The sequence below is a fragment of the Lithobates pipiens genome, unplaced genomic scaffold, assembly GCF_037356315.1.
Source record: "Lithobates pipiens isolate NorthernLeopardFrog02 unplaced genomic scaffold, aLitPip1_a1.2 Scaffold_22, whole genome shotgun sequence".
Lineage (NCBI taxonomy): Eukaryota > Metazoa > Chordata > Amphibia > Anura > Ranidae > Lithobates > Lithobates pipiens.
The window spans coordinates 228,523,609-228,541,094 of NW_027507784.1; positions in this window are offsets into that span (position 1 = coordinate 228,523,609).

The following is a 17,486-nucleotide window of genomic DNA, read 5'->3' on the forward strand; positions in this document are numbered from 1 at the left end:
TTATACTCTCTACCTCCCACCTCGACTCCCCGCAAATCCCGGTTGCCTCGAATCGCTGCGAGGAGCGGCTCCAAGGCAATCACAAAGAGAATCAGAGATAAGGGGCATCCCTGTCTCGTCCCGTTGAACAGTTCAAGGGGGCGAGACAGGGATCCATTCACCTTGATCCTGGCTGTCGGCTTGGTATACAGCGCTTTTACCCATCTCATCATTCTCTCGCCCAGGCCCATATGTTTTAAGGTCTCGTTTATAAACTCGCAGTCTGCTCTATCAAAGGCCTTTTCGGCATCCACAGACAAGAGCAGAGTGGGAGTCTTTCTTCTAATTGCTTCCTGGATCAGTATGATTGACTTCAAGGAATTATCCCTCCCCTCCCGTCCTCGAACGAATCCCACCTGATCGGTGTGAACCCAATCGGGGAGGAGTGTTTTCAGTCGCTCGGCCAAAATTTTTGCGTAGATCTTCACGTCCGTATTCAATAATGATATTGGCCTATAACTCTCCAGTGCTGCTGAGTCCTTACCCTCCTTTAAAATCAGTGAGATGTGTGCGAGCAGGGCCTCTTCACGAAAGGCCCCCCCGTCACCCACCTCATTGAAATATTCACAGAGTTTTGGTGCCAAGAAGCTTCAAAATTTTTTATAGTATAAGATGGAATAGCCATCTGGGCTTCCCCCAAGGGCTGTATCTTTGATTGCTCTTTCTACTTCCATTACTGAGATAGGGGTCTCTAATTCCTTCATCTCATCGCGTGTTCCTTTTGGGAAGTCGAGCTTCCCTAGATATTCCTGAATGGCTCTTTTCCTTTTCCCCCCATCCTCCCTTCTTGTACCTATATTATATAAGGCGCTATAATATGCATGGAAGTTCTCTGCAATGTCAGGGGTTGCAAACTTCATCTCCCCCCCTTTGTCCCTGATCTTCGGTATGTAGGTCCTGTTTTTCTGTTCCTTTACTCTTCTTGCCAACCACTTACTTGACTTATTGCCCCACTGATGTCTCTCCCTATTTATTTTATAAAAAGCTGTTCTCATCTCTTGCTCTAGGAACTCTTCCAACTCCCTTTTTTTTTTAGTAGATCCTGGGTCTCCTGGAGCCCTCTAGGTCTAGTCATTTGTTCTAACTCCGCAATCTCCAAATAAAGATGGACCTTCTCCTTCTCCCTTTCTTTCTTTTTCCCTGCTCCAATCCCAATCAGGATCCCTCTAATAACAACCTTGTGTGTCTCCCAGATAGTAGCCTTTGAGCATTCTCCTATATCATTCACCTCGTAAAAATTGCTCAATTCCTGTAAAATTTTTGTGCTTACGTCCTGTTCTTGAATGAGTGAGTCGTTCGGTTTCCAGGCTCTTCCTGTCCCCCTGTAGCCCTGTATTTCTAGTTGGGTTTTCATAGGGGCGTGATCGGACAGGGTAATGGATTTAATTTCAGATTTTTTTTAAGTTGGCCACTAATTGTTGTCCTATAAGTATATAGTCTAATCTTGTAAAGGTTTTGTGAGCTGAGGAGAAGTGAGTATAGTCCCGTTCTCTCTGGTGGCTGATCCTCCATGAATCATGTAACTGGGCACTAGTCAATGCTTTGTTTATTTTTCTATATCTCTGTTCCGCCACTTGTGTACTGGCCCCTGAGGAATCCATCTTGGGGTCAAGACACGAGTTTAAATCTCCTGCTAATATCACCCTGCCTGTTCTAAACTCTGCCAGTTTACTTAATACTCTCATTAAAAATGTATCTGGGTTTCTGTTTGGTGCGTATACATTAACAATAGTACAATACATATCTCCTAGTTTACCCTTTAAGAATAAATATCTCCCCTCTGGGTCAGCCGATCGTTCCTCGAGTTCAAACCTTACTGTTTTATCGAAACCGATAGCTACTCCTCTAGAATGGACAGAGGGTGAATCTCCATAGTACCAAACTGGGAATTGGGATGATGTCAGTTTAATCCCTGAGTTATTGGTAATGTATGTTTCTTGCAGGCATATAACATTTCCCCCCATAATTTGAAGTTCTTTGTTAATTTTATACCTTTTTTCTTTTGTGTTTAATCCCCTCACATTATATGTTATCACGTTAATAAGTACCATTTACTGCTGTTTTATTGGTCTGTTGATCTACGAGCACTGACCCAGAGGGGGTTTTCCCTTTCCGGGGGACAAGGAGGACGCGAAGAACCATAACAACAACCAAAAAATAAATAAAATAAAAAAAGGACCCCCAAATTGCCCTCTCTCCCCCCTTCCTCCCTCCACCCTCCCTTCTTCCAAACTCTGCATCTGCAGCCGTTGGTTGGGGTCTCTCCCCCACTTCTTTTTTTTTTTTTCCCTCCCTTTCTCTTTTGTGGATATATGAACCTGACTTTTATCTCTCTGATAACGTCTATTCTTCATATTTACCCTGGGGTTCACACCTGATGGCGCCCGCCCAACGGCGGCTCCCTCATCCCTGCCCCCTCCCCCCTCTTTCTTCCCCGGACCCTTCTAAGCCTCTGCGTTACTACACCCTGTCTCTATTTTCTCTTTCCCTATCATTCATCTCCGCACTTCTCCCTCTCTGCCATCTAAGCTTCCTTTGGGGGGGACTCATTTGGATTTCCTCCTGCCAACCAGGTAACGGAGGGGGGGTAATCTCTAAACTCTCACAAAACCCCCTCAAGTCTTCAGGAAAATGAAGCACCGCGGAGCGGCCGTCCCTTCTCCCCCTCAAGCATGCTGGGAAGCCCCACTGATAGGGGACTCCCGAGGCGTTCATAACTTCCGTTAAGGGTTTTAATAGTCTCCTTCTCCTCAACGTTTCCGGGACTAAGTCTGAGAACACCCGTAGCTCTGCACCCTCAAAAGAAATCTCCGACAATGTCCTTAATTTCTCCATTATTTGCCCTTTCTCTTCTGCATAGTGGAACCTGACTATCACGTCACGAGTGGCTTCCCGACTTACTGCCCCCCGAGCTGCAATCCTGTGAACTCTGTCCAACTTTAAGCTTTCGGTGGACTCCCTTTGTAATAACGGATTGAAAACCTGCTGCACTATTTTACCAAGCTCTGCGATACCATACTTTTCGGGGAGACCTTTGATGCGTACGTTCTTCCTCCTGCTCCTATTCTCCTGGTCTTCTAATTTGTAGAGGAGGGACCTATTTGCTCTCTGGAGACTCTGTACTTGTTCTGCGATCTCGTCTATCCTAAGCTCCTGATTATCCATTCTGTCCTCTATCTCCTCCACCCTCTCCAGCACCCTACCGATATCTGCCTGAACTCCAGCTATTTCTATCTTTAGTGCCGCCTCCATTTTTGCGAACATTTCCCCAAGCATCTCCTTTATCAGGGAGGATTCTACCTGGGGAATTGGTTGCAAAATCTCATCCTCGGACACTAGTTCTCCTATTACTCTCCCCTCTTCCTTATCCTTTTGACCTTTTGCTGAGCTTTGTGTAGTGGGGCTTATCTCTTTAGTCCCCCCATTTTTGGCCCGTTAGCTTTCGCTCCTTTACCTTCCTCTCCTATCTTCTGTCTACCCGGACCTGACCTCCGTCCTACTCCTTGTTTAGGACTTTCCTGCCCCTCCACTAACGCACTTGTGTTGGTGACGTTGCTTGCCATGTATCTCTGAATCCCTCCTGGACTAGATACAGGTGGAGCATTTTTACCTGATTTTACCTTCCCCTTCATTCTTTCTCCCTACTATTTCTTCACAAAATTCCAAAGTCCAGCCCACCTTTCTGTATACAAACCGTCGCTGCAAAGGCGGACGAATGAGCCTCTGGGACGTGGACCCTACCTACGATCAGCTAATAACCCTCCTAAAAATAAATAATAAATAGTATAGACATAGACTTTTCAGGATAACAGCTAAAAAATATTTGTAGATGAAAGGCGAGGGGCAGGAGTGATTAGATTAGTTAGTTCTGGGATATATAAACCCCACAAGATCTTCAGGTGCTCTTCTTTATCCAGCTGTGCACTCTCCTGGCCCCTTCACCTTTCCCTCCTCCTTAGGCTGGAGGCTGTTTTTTTACCCCTACCCCTTTCACCTCTACCTCCGGCTAAATGGATAATGTAGAGTCTTTCTGTAGTGTGGACTCCTGTGCAGGTCTCCGCTTTATTTCTGCTTAGTCTTGGAGGAGAGACCGCTGCTCTTCCAAAGCATATATTGGGGAAAAAACGCAAACAAAGAACCAAAGAGTGCAAGGGAGAGTGACCCTGTATTCCACTAATCCAGGGGAGGCCAGAGAGAAGGAGGGAGCCCGGGTTCCTCCACTTAAATGGTCTCGGGAAATTGCTTCCTTCAAGCTGCAACAGTCTCTCTTTTCCCTCTCCTTTTAAACATGTGCAATACCCTTACTTTTGGGGGCCGTGACGAGTCAGGGCAGCATACTAAGGCCCCCTAAGTACATTGACAGTAACAGGTGCGCGTCAGGGATGCCATATGCATTAACAGAACAGCCCGCACTCCCTTAGTTTTCTAATTTCTGTTCGCTGTGCCTGCACCGTGTGGACTTAATGGGAAATACAAGTGCTGGTGCTACCCTTCCAATAGCCTATGGGGGTGGGTGGCAGCCTATTCCCTTCTTTCTTGCTTAATTGATTCACAGTTCACAGATATGGTTGAGGGTTCCCACAGCGTAGTCTCAATGCTAGTTATATATCTGTTAAAGCAGTTTTAATACAGTTTGTTCGCTTTTTCATCAGCCACTCACCCCTCCCCCTTCAGGTGCCTTTCCTCCAGCGTCTCGTCCTTTGCTTGGATTGTCTGATTGCTCTCTCAGCTACTCCGTTCCTTTAGCCACTCAACGGAGCTCCTTTCAACGTTTCAGGTCTTGGGAGGGACGTACAGCAGTCTGGGCCACGGTGCTCACGCTGCACACAGGGCGGCTGGGTCCTAAGTCCTTTGCCCCTCCGCTGCTCCTATCTCCGGCCGCCGGGCCGTTCTGACCGCACCGACCCCTCCAGCCCCTCCTCGCCAGGCAGCTGATCCGTGTACGCTGATGTCGGCTTCCGCTCGCGCGGGCTTTCCTGACTCAGAATACGCTGCTGGTGGATCCTTCCGATCGTCTCAGCCTCGGCCTGGGCGTCGGGCACGCTCCCCGCGTTCGTCACAGCTCGTCATGAGGCTTACTGTTGCGAGGGGATTCCTGGAGGCTTGGATGACGGGAGCCACCCACAGCACACGCCTACCTCATGGTGCTCCACCCCATCATTGGAGCTAAAGCTCCTCGCCCATCTTCTACTGGTTGCCACTGAAATTGCTGATACCTGTACCTTTTAGTGTACCTAGTGCAAGACCTAGGTCTAGGCCTGCCTGCAAAAACTCAAGAATTTGAGAGTATGGGGAATCTGGATCACAGCTTCTGCCAATCATGAAGGCCCTGAACTTGTTCCACAACTTATCGTGTATACCGTTTGTGGATGGTTTTCTTGCTTTGAGCAGGGTTGCGATCACTTTGTTGGAACACCCTAGGGATTGGAACCTTTCCCTTTCAGCTGCCAGATGTGAAGCTCCAGCCTGCGGGGATCTGGATGGGTGTGACATCCTTGCGACAGGAGAAGAGGTATTATTGGAACCTTGACTGGAGGCCGGGTACTCAGATACATTGCTGTGGGGAACCAAGGACGTCTTGGTCAGTACGGTAGGACCAATATCACCGTTGTGGTTTCCCTCATAAGTCTTGACAAGAATCTTGGAATGAGAGGCCGTGGAGGGAAGGCATAGGCCCGATTGCATGCCCAGGGGGCTGAGAGGGCATCTATTGCCTCCGCTTGGGGGTGAGGAAACCTTGAGATGAACTTTGGGAGTTTGGTATTGAATGTTGTTGCAAATATGCCTAGCTCGAGGGGACCACACTGGTTCACTATCCAGTTGAAAATCTCCGGGTGTAGAGACCATCCGTTGGTATCCACGAACTTGCGGGAAAGGCTGTCGGCCCTCGAGTTGAGATGACCAGGCAGATAGACTGCCCTCAGGTCTTTTAGATTCCTTTCTGCCCAGAGGACTATGGGTTCCACCTCCTTCAGGAGGGACCTGCTGCGTGTCCCCCCCTTGTCGGTGTACATAAGATACCACAGCCCTGTTGTCCATTCTGAGGAGAACTGGTTTCCACGTAATCTCGAACTCTAGGGCTAGTAATGCAAGGTAGGCCGCTCTGACCTCCAGGACATTTGACACCATGCCTGCTGTATGGAAGAACCATCTTCCCTGCACTGAGATCTGGTTGCAGTGTGCTCCCCAATCTGCTGCACTGGCATCAGTAGTAATTGTGATCCAGTCGACATGCCCTAGCAGGCGTGATTTCAGAAGTGTCTGTTTCTTCATCCACCAATGTAGACTCCTGAGCATCAAGGTCGTCAAGTGTAGGGGTTGGGATAGATACCGTCTGTTCCACAGTCTCAGGAACTCCAGCTGGAAATGTCTCAAATGCCAATGGGCCCAGGGGACCATAGGGATACATGACAACATCCGGCCTACCAGGCTCAAACAGTTTGAGGCTGCCAGGTAGGATCTCGTACTCACTTTCTTCATTTGTTGAATAATGGATGTCGCCTTCTGAGGTGGGAGAGCCACTGTTCCGTTCCTTGTGTTGAACAGAGCGCCCAAATAAACCATCTCCTGGGTTGGAGAAAGGTGAATTTTTCCTGGTTTATCTTCCATCCGAATTCTGTTAGAGTCGTCAAAATAATGTTCCTGTGTTCCACTAACTGGGCTGGATCCTTCGCCAGGAGTAGAAGGTCGTCCAAGTAGTGGTATACCCGAAGCCCCAATTCTCTCAGAGGGGCTATGATGGCAATCAGGGTCTTTGTGAAGACTCTTGGCGACGTGCAGAGGCCAAATGGAAGGCTCTGGAATTGGAGATGTACCTGCCCCACTGCGAATCTCAGATACTTCTGGAATGGAGGAAGTATGGGTATATGCAGATAAGCGTCCTGCAAGTCCATTGACAACATCCAGTCCCCTGGTTGGACTACACGAATAATCGTCTGTAGTGACTCCATCTTGAATTTTTCTAGGAAGATATAGCGATTTAGTCTTTTTAGGTCTTTTACGGGTCTCCACCCACCGTTTCTCTTGGTGACTAAAAACAGGGTGGAGTAAAAACCTGAAAATCTTTCTGATGGAGGCACTGGGACTACTGCTTGCTGTTCCTGCAAGGAGAGAAGAAATCGCTGTAGTGCTTCCGCTTTTTGGGGGGACCTTGACACCCTTGTCGGGGAGAAGAAGTCCTTGGGAGGTTTGTCTAGGAACGACCAGAAATGGCCATATTTGACTGTGGAGACTACCCAAGGATCCCTGCACTTTTTGTTCCCAGGTCTTTGAGAAGTGTTTTAACCTGGCCCCTACAGGGATCGCTTGGGCTGGCCTGGCGTCAAAAGGATTTAGTGGAATCCTGTGGGGTATGCACCGGTCTCTGTCTTCGGGTCTTGAGGAACGTGGACTGTGTTCTTTTCCAATTATGCCTGAAACATTTCCCTTGCCTGGACTGTCGGTAATCCTTATTCTTGGAGTATTGGAATCTGGGTGCGAATGTCCTGGAGCGTCCGGATCGCCTGTCTTGGGGTAGTAAGCCTGATTTTCCGCCAGTGACTCGAGAGATGGCCTTGTCCAGTTTTTCCCCAAACAAGGCTTTGCCGTCAAAAGGAATCTTGCACCAGTTTTGTTTTGAGGCAATATCCGCTGCCCGTGGTTTCAGCCACAGGGCCCGTTTGGGCCATCACTGTGTGGAGCATTGCCCTTGGGGATCAACGAATTGAATCAATGGCGGCTTCACCAATAAAGTCTGCTGAGAGCTTCAGCTCATCCGAGGCCTTGATTATATCCTCCTTTGGGATGTCCTGTTGGATTGCCGACTCTATATTATCCATCCAGACACGTAGTGCATTGGACACTGATGTCACGGCTATCGCAGGCTTACAGGCATTGCCTGCCATCTGGTAAGCCTTTTTGAGATCGAGATCCATCCTTCTGTCCAGTGGATCCTTAAAAGAAGTTGAATCTTCTAGGGGCAACGTGACATTCTTTGCCAACCTTACCACTGCTGCATCGACCACTGGAGAACCCTCCAGCATTGCAGAATCAGCTTCTGAGAGAGGGTATAACTTTCCCAAGCGATTAATGGAGAATCTTTTCTCTGTCTCTTTCCACTCTTCCTCAATCACATCCCTGATCTCGTCCGTGAGAGGGAAAAAGGAGATCTGGCGTTTTGAGAAAGGGGAAGTATGATTTAGACTTCTTAACCTCTGTGTTGGTCTCTTCCCAGCCGATCGCTTGTTTAACTGCCTGTACATAAGGCTGGGCCATGGCGAAAGCAAAGCCAGAGGCATCTAGGTCATCAGATTATTCCTCTGAGATGGCATTCTCTGCTTGATGCTTAGAGGAAGGTGCAGGCGTCAGACGAAAAATTCCACTTGTGGACAGCCTGGGAGTGGAAGCCTCAGCCGTTTGCTCCGGAGGAGGGGATGCTGGTTGTTGCATCAGCATTGTGGCTACCAATTCCGCAAGGGAATCTTTTACTGCTTTTTTGAGTAGGTCCGCCAATTGCAGACCTTCAGATTCTCTGTCCACTGCATAGTCCTTGAGGCAATTTCGACAGATCAGTTTGTCTGGAAGTGGGGTAGCTCCACAGGCCTGACATCTTGGAGATCTAGGTCTCGGGGAGCGCGAATGACGGCGCTTTTTGGGTGATGCTTTCCTGACACTTCTATAATCCCCATGCCTGGACGACCTGTCTCTGCTGTGACTAGAGTCATCGTCGTCTTCATGACGCCTTGAGGTCCTCTTAGACGTCTTCTGGCGTACAGGACTGAAATACATAAAAGTACCAGCCTCAGTGCACTCTTTTTTTTATTTTTTTATATAAACTTACCTGGACGTAGGTCCTTACCTTGTGCGGGCGGCGAATGGGTTATGCTAGGCAGAGGCAGCAGCTAAGAAAAGAGTCATAGGAGAAGCATCAACTGGCCATGTCCCGACTTGAAAAAAAGAGATTACACTAAAAATAAAGGGTTGTCTCTTTTATTTTTTTTATTTTTTTTTCTTCCTCCTGGGACCCCAAATAAACATTTATTTAATTTATTAATTTTATTTATATTAATAATTGAATATATATTATTTTATTTATTTATTTTATATTATTTAATTACATTTTTTATTTATTTATTTGCCTTACCTGAAGTGAATGGGTATTTCCTTGCCTGGAGCTCTCCAAATGCAGTTCTCCCTGCAGCCACAGGCGTCCCACTGAGGCTGCCAGGGAGATAAATAGGAACAGGAGAGGTGGGGCACGCCTCTACATTGTCCCTGATGCTTTGAGGGATTTGCCCTCAACCAAAATGGCCGCTGTGGCTTCCGGATTTACCGCGCATGCGCCGACCGGTGGAACGAGCACCCGGAGGACCAACCCCGCCTGCGCATGCGCAGAACACGGCGGGGAACGCCGAAAGTGAGCGCGCGCGGCTCCTAGGGAGCCTGGAGGGCGACCAGGGGCTAGGAGGGGGGTTTTCTTTGACAAGGAACGAAGAGGAAAAAAAAAGAGAGACCAAGAGAAAAAAATGGAAAGTTGTTGAGAGGAGGGGAGGAAAAGAGAGAGAGAAAAGGAAAGAGAAAGGAGGGAGAGAGAGAGAAAAAAAAAAGGAATGCAGAAATAGCTGCTGCCTCTGTAACCATGAGTGAGCTAATGCCTAAATGACCAATTTGCAGATAAAGCTCTTACTTAAGAGACAAACTGCTTGTCCCAAAAGATCCTACAGAAGGGACTTCCAACCTTATAAGCGCGTTTAGCTGCCCAAGAGAAGGAACTGCCGAATGCAGAAGGTAAGGACGCTTGACCAGAATTCACTGCCATGAGGTATGAGGAAAAAAAGGAGAATGCTGGGGCTGCGCTAACCATTTCTTTTATAATATTCATTAGTCCTGAGGGAGGAGCCAAGGCGGAGCTTGTCACAGGTATGCTGCCATGGAGACACCAGGAAATGCCTTTTTCTTTGTTTCTGTCATAAAATTTAGCTAATTTGTAATTTTTCTTCATACATTTTAGCCCAAATTTATACTGCTACATATCTTTGGTAAAAATAACCCAGATTAGTGTATATTATTTGGTCTTTGTGTAAGTTATAGAGTCTACAAACTATGGTGTCAATCACTGAAAACTGATCACATCTGATCAGGCCTTCAGTACATCAGGTGTATTTCATTTCTTGAGACACTAACAAGTCAGGAAAGTACAAATACCCCCCAAATGACCCCTTTTTATAAAGTAGACATTCCAAGGTATTAAGTAAGTAGCATGGAGAGTTTTTTTAAGTTGCAATTTTTTCCCACAAACGTTTTTTTTTTTTTTTACAAAATTGTCATATTATCAGGTTATTTGTCACACACAGTATATGCATACAACAAATTACACCCCAAAATACATTCTGATATTCTTTCCGAGTATGGTGATACCACATGTGTGAGACTTTTACACAGCCTGGCCACATACAGAGTACCAACATTAAAGTAGCTACATCACTAGCCTAGTCTCAAAATACCAACCTAATCACCCACTTCGTTCCTCCCAAGACCTCCTGCTCTCTAGCTCCCTCATCACCTCCTCCCATATCCGCCTCCAGGACTTCTCCTGAGCCTCGCCCATTCTCTGGAACTCACTACCCCAATCTGTCAGAATGTCTCCAAATTTATCGACTTTTAGGCGACCCCTGAAAACTTTCCTCTTCAAAGAAGCCTATCCTGCCTCCATCTAACAACTGCACTATTTTCTCCAAATGCTCATCCCCCACAGCTATTACCCTTTTGTATAACTTGCCCCTCCCCCCTAGATTGTAAGCTCTAATGAGCAGGGCCCTCTGATTCCCCCTGTCTTGAATTGTATTGTATTGTAATGTCTACCCTAATGTTGTAAAGTGCTGCGTAAACTGTCGGTGCTATATAAATCCTGTATAATAATAATAATAATAATAATAAGTAGCACCATCAGGCTTTCTACGAGCATAAATGACACATCTCATTTCTCAACCACCTATTACAATTTTGAAGGGCCTGGAGCACCAGGACAATGGAATTGCCCACAAAATTACCCCATTTTGGAAAGCAAACACCCCAACGTATAATCTATGAGGCAGAATGAGTCTTTTGATCAGTTCATTTTTTTCCAAAAGTTTTTGGGAAATGTGGAAAAAAAATTAAAAAGCATTTTCTTTACACAAAGTTGTCCATTTTATAAGATATTTCTAACACATAGCATGTATATAGCAAAAATTACACCCCAAAACACATTCTGCTACTCTTCCCGAGTATGGCGATACCACATGTGTGAGACTTTTAAACAGTCTGGCCACATACAGAGGACCAACATTGAAATACTACCTTCAGGCGTTACACATCTCATTTCATTCCTACCTATCACACTTTTGAAGGTCCAGGAGCACCAAGACAGTGAAATTTCCCACAAAATTACCCCATTTGGAAAGCAAAAACCCCATCGTATATTCTATGAGGCATGGGCTGCAAGTAGGTACTCGGGTACTCTGATGGGCTGCAGATAGGTACTCGGGTACTCTGATGGGCTGGTGACAGGTACTCGGGTACTCTGATGGCCTGGTGACAGGTACTCGGGTACTCTGATGGCCTGGTAACAGGTACTCTGATGGTCTGGTGACTGATATTCAGGTACTCTGAAGGGCGGTGATAGGTACTCAGGTACTCATATGGACTGTGATAGGTACTCGGGTAATCAGATAGACTGACAGGTACTCAGGTACTCAGATGGACTGGGACAGGTACTCAGGTACTCTGATGGACTGTGACAGGTACTCGGGTACTCTGATGGGCTGTGACAGGTACTCGGGTACTCTGATGGGCTGTGACAGGTACTCGGGTACTCTGATGGGCTGTGACAGGTACTCAGATACTCTGATGGACTGTGACAGGTACTCGGGTACTCTGATGGACTGCGAAAGGTACTCTGATGAACTGTGAGTGACAGGTACTATGATGGGTGGTGACAGGTCCTCTTTATTGGAGGGCAATCAGTGTGATTGGTGTATACAGTAGGCAGTAACGAGATGTTATCGCAATCTCCTTCTCACACACGTTCGGTGTGTGAGGAGGAGAACCAGGTAACAGCTCGTTACTGCGGTTTGTTTACATTTAGTGATCGGCTGTGAAAGGATCACAGCCGATCACATGGGTAAACAGCCAGCCAATGGCTGTTTACCAGCGTCGGTGGCGAGCAGTGTTCCCGGGAACACGCAGCCACCGACGTGCATGAGCAGCATGCTAGCGATCGTGCCCATGCGCCGTGCATAGTGGGGGTGGAACTATCTGTGATCAGCCGTGACTTCATCACGGCAGATCATGTGGTAAACAGCCAGACCCAATGTCTGTTCACCCCCCTCTGTGAAGAACGGTGTCTCCGTGACACGGCGCAACAGAAGGAATAGGGATGCACACGCACGATCGCGCGCATTCCCTGTTTAAATGGGAGGACGTGATATGATGCCCTCCCGCCACTCATTTGACGGCCGGCGGTCGGCAACCAGTTAATGTCCAGGGACAAGCGCTGATGTCATCAGCATCAACCTGTTGGTTCACTGTCTGTGTGCTCTGTCAAGAGATGTTAATCCACCAGGAATGTAAATAGAATGTATATATATATATATATTTTTTTTTTCTTTATGTTTATTCTTGTCTGGCTTTATTATTTATTAATTTTTCTAACTCTTTTTTGGTTATGTTTGTATATATATGTATATATGCTGTATAGGATATGGGAGAGATAAGGAAGTGTATACAAGCCTGGTCTTCTGCTGGAATTTATTTTTATATGTCATTTTGGGGAATGTAGGGATGTAATGGTTTGCATCTACAGGACCTGGGTTTACTTTTAGGGTTCGAGGTCCCACTTGGTTTGGACAATATCTGGGTAGGTAGGCAATCTTATGTACTCTCCTTACCCATGGAGGTGGCGCTGCTGTGGAGGTTCCTAGGGGATACTTCCATTACCTTTCTGTATATGGTGTTGTGGTTTGGCTTTATTGGCCTAGTTCATTTATGTGTTTGACACCAGTCAGTTCTTTATTAAGAGCTGTTAATTGGCTTGGGGTTCTGATATGTTGATTGCTGCCTGGCTTGGTGGCGTAATTAATCATCTTTTTGTACTATTACGGTAATTGCTAGCTATCCAGTGTAAGCCCAGTGGGGTGATATTCCCTTTTTGCCCATATACGCGTGCGGTTTTTATTATTAATTTTTATTTTTTATTCTTTTTATTTTTTTCTTCTTTTTTATATTCTATGGAATGGTAGAGTTTGCTGCGCATGTGTATGGTCTTGGTACGAGTGCCCTTGTTTTGGGGCAGTATTAAATATCACACACAATATGCGCTTATGCGGGGCTCAGGGCTTCAAAGCGCACGCATTGTTGACATAATTGTGCACCAACGCGCATAGCTTATTTTTTCTATGGAGACACCAGAAGTACAGGGCATGTGCATTTGCGCATTGCCCAATAAAATGTAGGTATGTGCGCATGTGTGGGGCTCCGTGTTTACTAGGCGCACGTTTTGACGATGTTGATACGCGCAATTGCGCATGGGCTTGTTTTTCATAGGCGTGCGCTTTGGCGATATTATTGTGCGCCATTGTGCATGGCGCTTGTAATCCTTGGCATTGTCTGCAGTGCAGCGCGCCTCATAATGATAGTGGTAGGCTGGGATGGACCCTCCCCAGCTGCTAGCAATATCATTAATTGGCTCATTTGGCAGTCGTTTTGGCGTCAATACGCACATTTAAGCAGTGAGGGCTGAGCTGGTTAGTGAGCGGTGTATTTGCTGTGTGGATGGATCTTGCAGGTAATTACTTTGCATTCTTTTGATGGTTTTGATGGTTCTTCAGTAACTTAACCTCTGGTCCAATACTGACAGACATATTTGGGGTTTCTCTCATAGAGGAACTTTGCATGTTTGGGATCAACATTGGCTTCTCCTGTGAATGATATTTGTCAGATTCGTTTTGGTTTTAAACTAGGAATTTGCCCTATGTGAGAAGCCCCCTGGTGGCAATCGATAGGTCATTTCTTTTAAAATTTTCCTTTATTTGTTTTGTTTTATAGTTAGGGCTTTGATTGTTGGCCACTTGTTGATAAATGCACAAACTAAAATAATAGGTATGTAATTAAACAAACCGTATTTGGAATTTTTAGGTGGTTCGTAATTTACATGTATGGTTCTGAAGAAGCTAATTGCGAAACGTGTCAACCATCGTATATGACATGAAGTATCATTGTGATTATTCAGCTGGAAATTAACATATGTCTCCATTTTAATTTTAATATGTATGTGTATTATAATGTGTATTTAATATATGTTATGTGAAAAATAATAAAATTATTAGAAATCAATCCTTGGTGTAAATCCTGTTTAGGTACCGTTATAGTCCGGCTTATTGTGCTCTTTTTTCTTGTTAAAGTTATATGGGACGAGGTATCCCCATAGCTTTTATTTTATATTTTGAAGAATTACCAAGTATCAAAATGTACAAGTATAATTCTAATATTGAAATGTGGTATCTTGTTATAACAACTTGAATAATAGAAATGTAAATAATATTACCAATCATCATTTATCTTTATTATTTATTATTTTGCACTGTATTTTAGTTAATAAATATATATTCTTAGGCAACATCATTTGTATCACTTGTCTTCAAAATAGTACGGATAAAACTAACTTAAATTTCTTGTTTGTATTATTAGAAAATTGTAAATCTCCCAAATCAAAGATTTGCATATTTTCATAATTACAATACATTTTTAATATGTCAGTATAAACATTCTGACAGATCGTTTTACTGCTGTTCAGTTTGTGCTTGTGGGTTTCTATCTGGTCTTCAGTGCGTGCAGTCAGTTTGTATCTGTTTTTCAGTGGGTTCTTGTCTGCACGTTGCTGATTTTCAGCTCGCTCTTCACAGTCCTTGCTGTTCTTCAGTGCCTCTGTTAAGTTCTGACCAGCCAAACGTTTTGAAACCATGTTGCGGTTAGGTTTTTATCGTACAGTTTGTGCTGTGTGGGGGCTTGGTGTTGGGGTTTATACTTTGATCCAAGCCCAGTCCATAAACAGGGCGAGGAGGAGGAGAAGGGGCTCACCCCTTATATCAGCAGACAAGATACCTGCACAAGGCAAGCCATCACTCCGGAGCAGAGGCTGGTCGCCACCTTGCAGTACTTGGCAACTGGGAGAAGTCTACAGGACCTCAAGTTCTCTACAGGCATCTCCCCCCAGGCTCTGGGGATCATTATTCAAGAGAACTGTTCTGCCATCATTCAGGTCCTGCAGAAGGACTATATTAGGGTAAGTTTTCTCCTTTTAACATCACATTATATGTATTTAATGTTTGCTAATGTATTGTATTTCTTTCATCATTCCCTAATTACCATGATTGTTATATGCTGTGAATGTCCCCTTTATCCTCATTCATGCTGTAAGCTTTTAATGCTTCTTTTTTGGCCTCCATGCATATTTGCCTTCACCAACCTCCCCAGCATGCTATCCTGGGCCCATATACACCTATAGCCTAGTCCCTTAACAATGTATTTTGGCAGCTCCATTGTAGTGCTTTACCCGATACACCCCCTAAAATGTGTACAAATGTTGTGTCTGTTTAAATTCAGGCGTTTTTGAGGCTTTTTTTATTTTTGGCTTCCAAAGTCACCTCAAATCCCCCCCTAAAATTTTATCAATGGGCCATCAGAGGGGGTGAGGAATCTGATAAGTGGGTCTTATATTTTTGTCTTTAAATACTCCTTAAAATAAATGTTATACTGATGGTGTGCAAGAATGTTTTTTGCGTACTCTGCTTGCAATGTATGGGTATATTGGATTGTACGATATTTTTTATTTTATTTATTGTTTTTAAGGTTGAACTGGATGGACTTGTGTCTTTTTTCAACCTGACTATGTAACTATGTAATGTTATGTACAAAAGTACTTATATATTTTTTTTCTTGTTTGACTCCACAGTTTCCTTCAACACCACAGGAATGGCAGACTGTGGTCTCCCATTTTGCGTACCGTTGGGACTTTCCCAACTGTGGAGGGGCTATAGATGTGAAGCATGTCCACATCATGCCACCACCCCATTCAAGGTCTTACTATTATAGCTATAATGGTTTTTTTTTTAACATAAATTTTATTTTATTTTTTTTCACGGTGAATAAAGTTCGCTTTATTAATATTAGAGACACAAGTTACAATTCAGAAAACAGAAAAAAAGAAAACAAATTAAAACAGTTGGTGTACAAACACATAACAAAGAAAAAGGAAATTAGAATACAGTACTACCCACATGGAATGCAATATATATTACACAACAACCATCCCCGACAGATCCTGCGAGGGCAGTGGCCAGCTAGAGATCACACAAGATATAATGCAGAACGATAGCCACCATTCCCACCTCAAATCCCACAGAAGGGGGGGGGGGGTGCATGTAGAAATAGGGAAGACCGAGGGAAAAAGAAAAGGGCGGAGGAGAGAGGAGCAACAGCACGGGGGGGAGGACAAAAGAAAGAAACAGAAAAAGAAAAGGAAAAAGAGGGAGGAAAAGGAGGAGAGGGGGGGGCAGGGGGGGGAGAAGGCCTGACCCACAGATCTATCGGTAAGAGTTCCCGTATCTATATCTCCGCCCTGTCTCCACCCGTCCAGGGCAGCCATATGCCATCGAACTTCCTAGGGCACTTTCTACTAATATATGTCATTTTGTACAACGGGAGGGCTTTATTAATGATGTCCTCCCACAGGGTCAGCGTGGGGGGGAAGCAGAGGTCCAGCGAAGGAGAATGGCCTTCTTGGCATAATAAAGCAGAAAGGCAATCAGGAGTTTGGAATAGCGTGGCCTCTGATCATCATCCTGAATGCCAAGAAGAGCCAGCTCCGGAGATCGAGGCAGAGGGAAGCCCAAGCGGCCATCAATGGTGTCAAACACATCAGTCCAAAAAGCGGCCACCACCGGGCAGCTCCAGAACATGTGGAAGAACGTTCCCTCTACTGCTCCACATCTGGTACAGGCCGGGTCCCGCTGTCGATACAGTCTGTGCAACCGCTGTGGAGTGTAATAAACCCTATGTAAAAACTTGGTCTGTATTACCTTATCTCTAGAAGAAATCACCAGGCCAAGACTATCCTGGAAACAGTCACCCCAATCCTCCCTCTCCAGGGAAGGAATGTCCCTCTGCCAGGCCTTCCACAATTTCTCCATCTTGGGAGATTCCACACTGAGGAGCAAGGTGTACAGGGACGAGAGAGGCTTGGAGAGCTGGTCCAGAGACAGTAGCTCTTCCACAGGATCCATAGAAAGGGTCGCAGCTGCTGGCAGCTGCGCCCTAGCTGCATGTCTCAGTTGGTGGTAACGGAAATACATCCACCCAGGCAAATCATAGTTAGTGGCAAGTTCCCCAAACGTCTTCAGGGTACTCCCCGTGATAATATCGCCCAGCGTCCG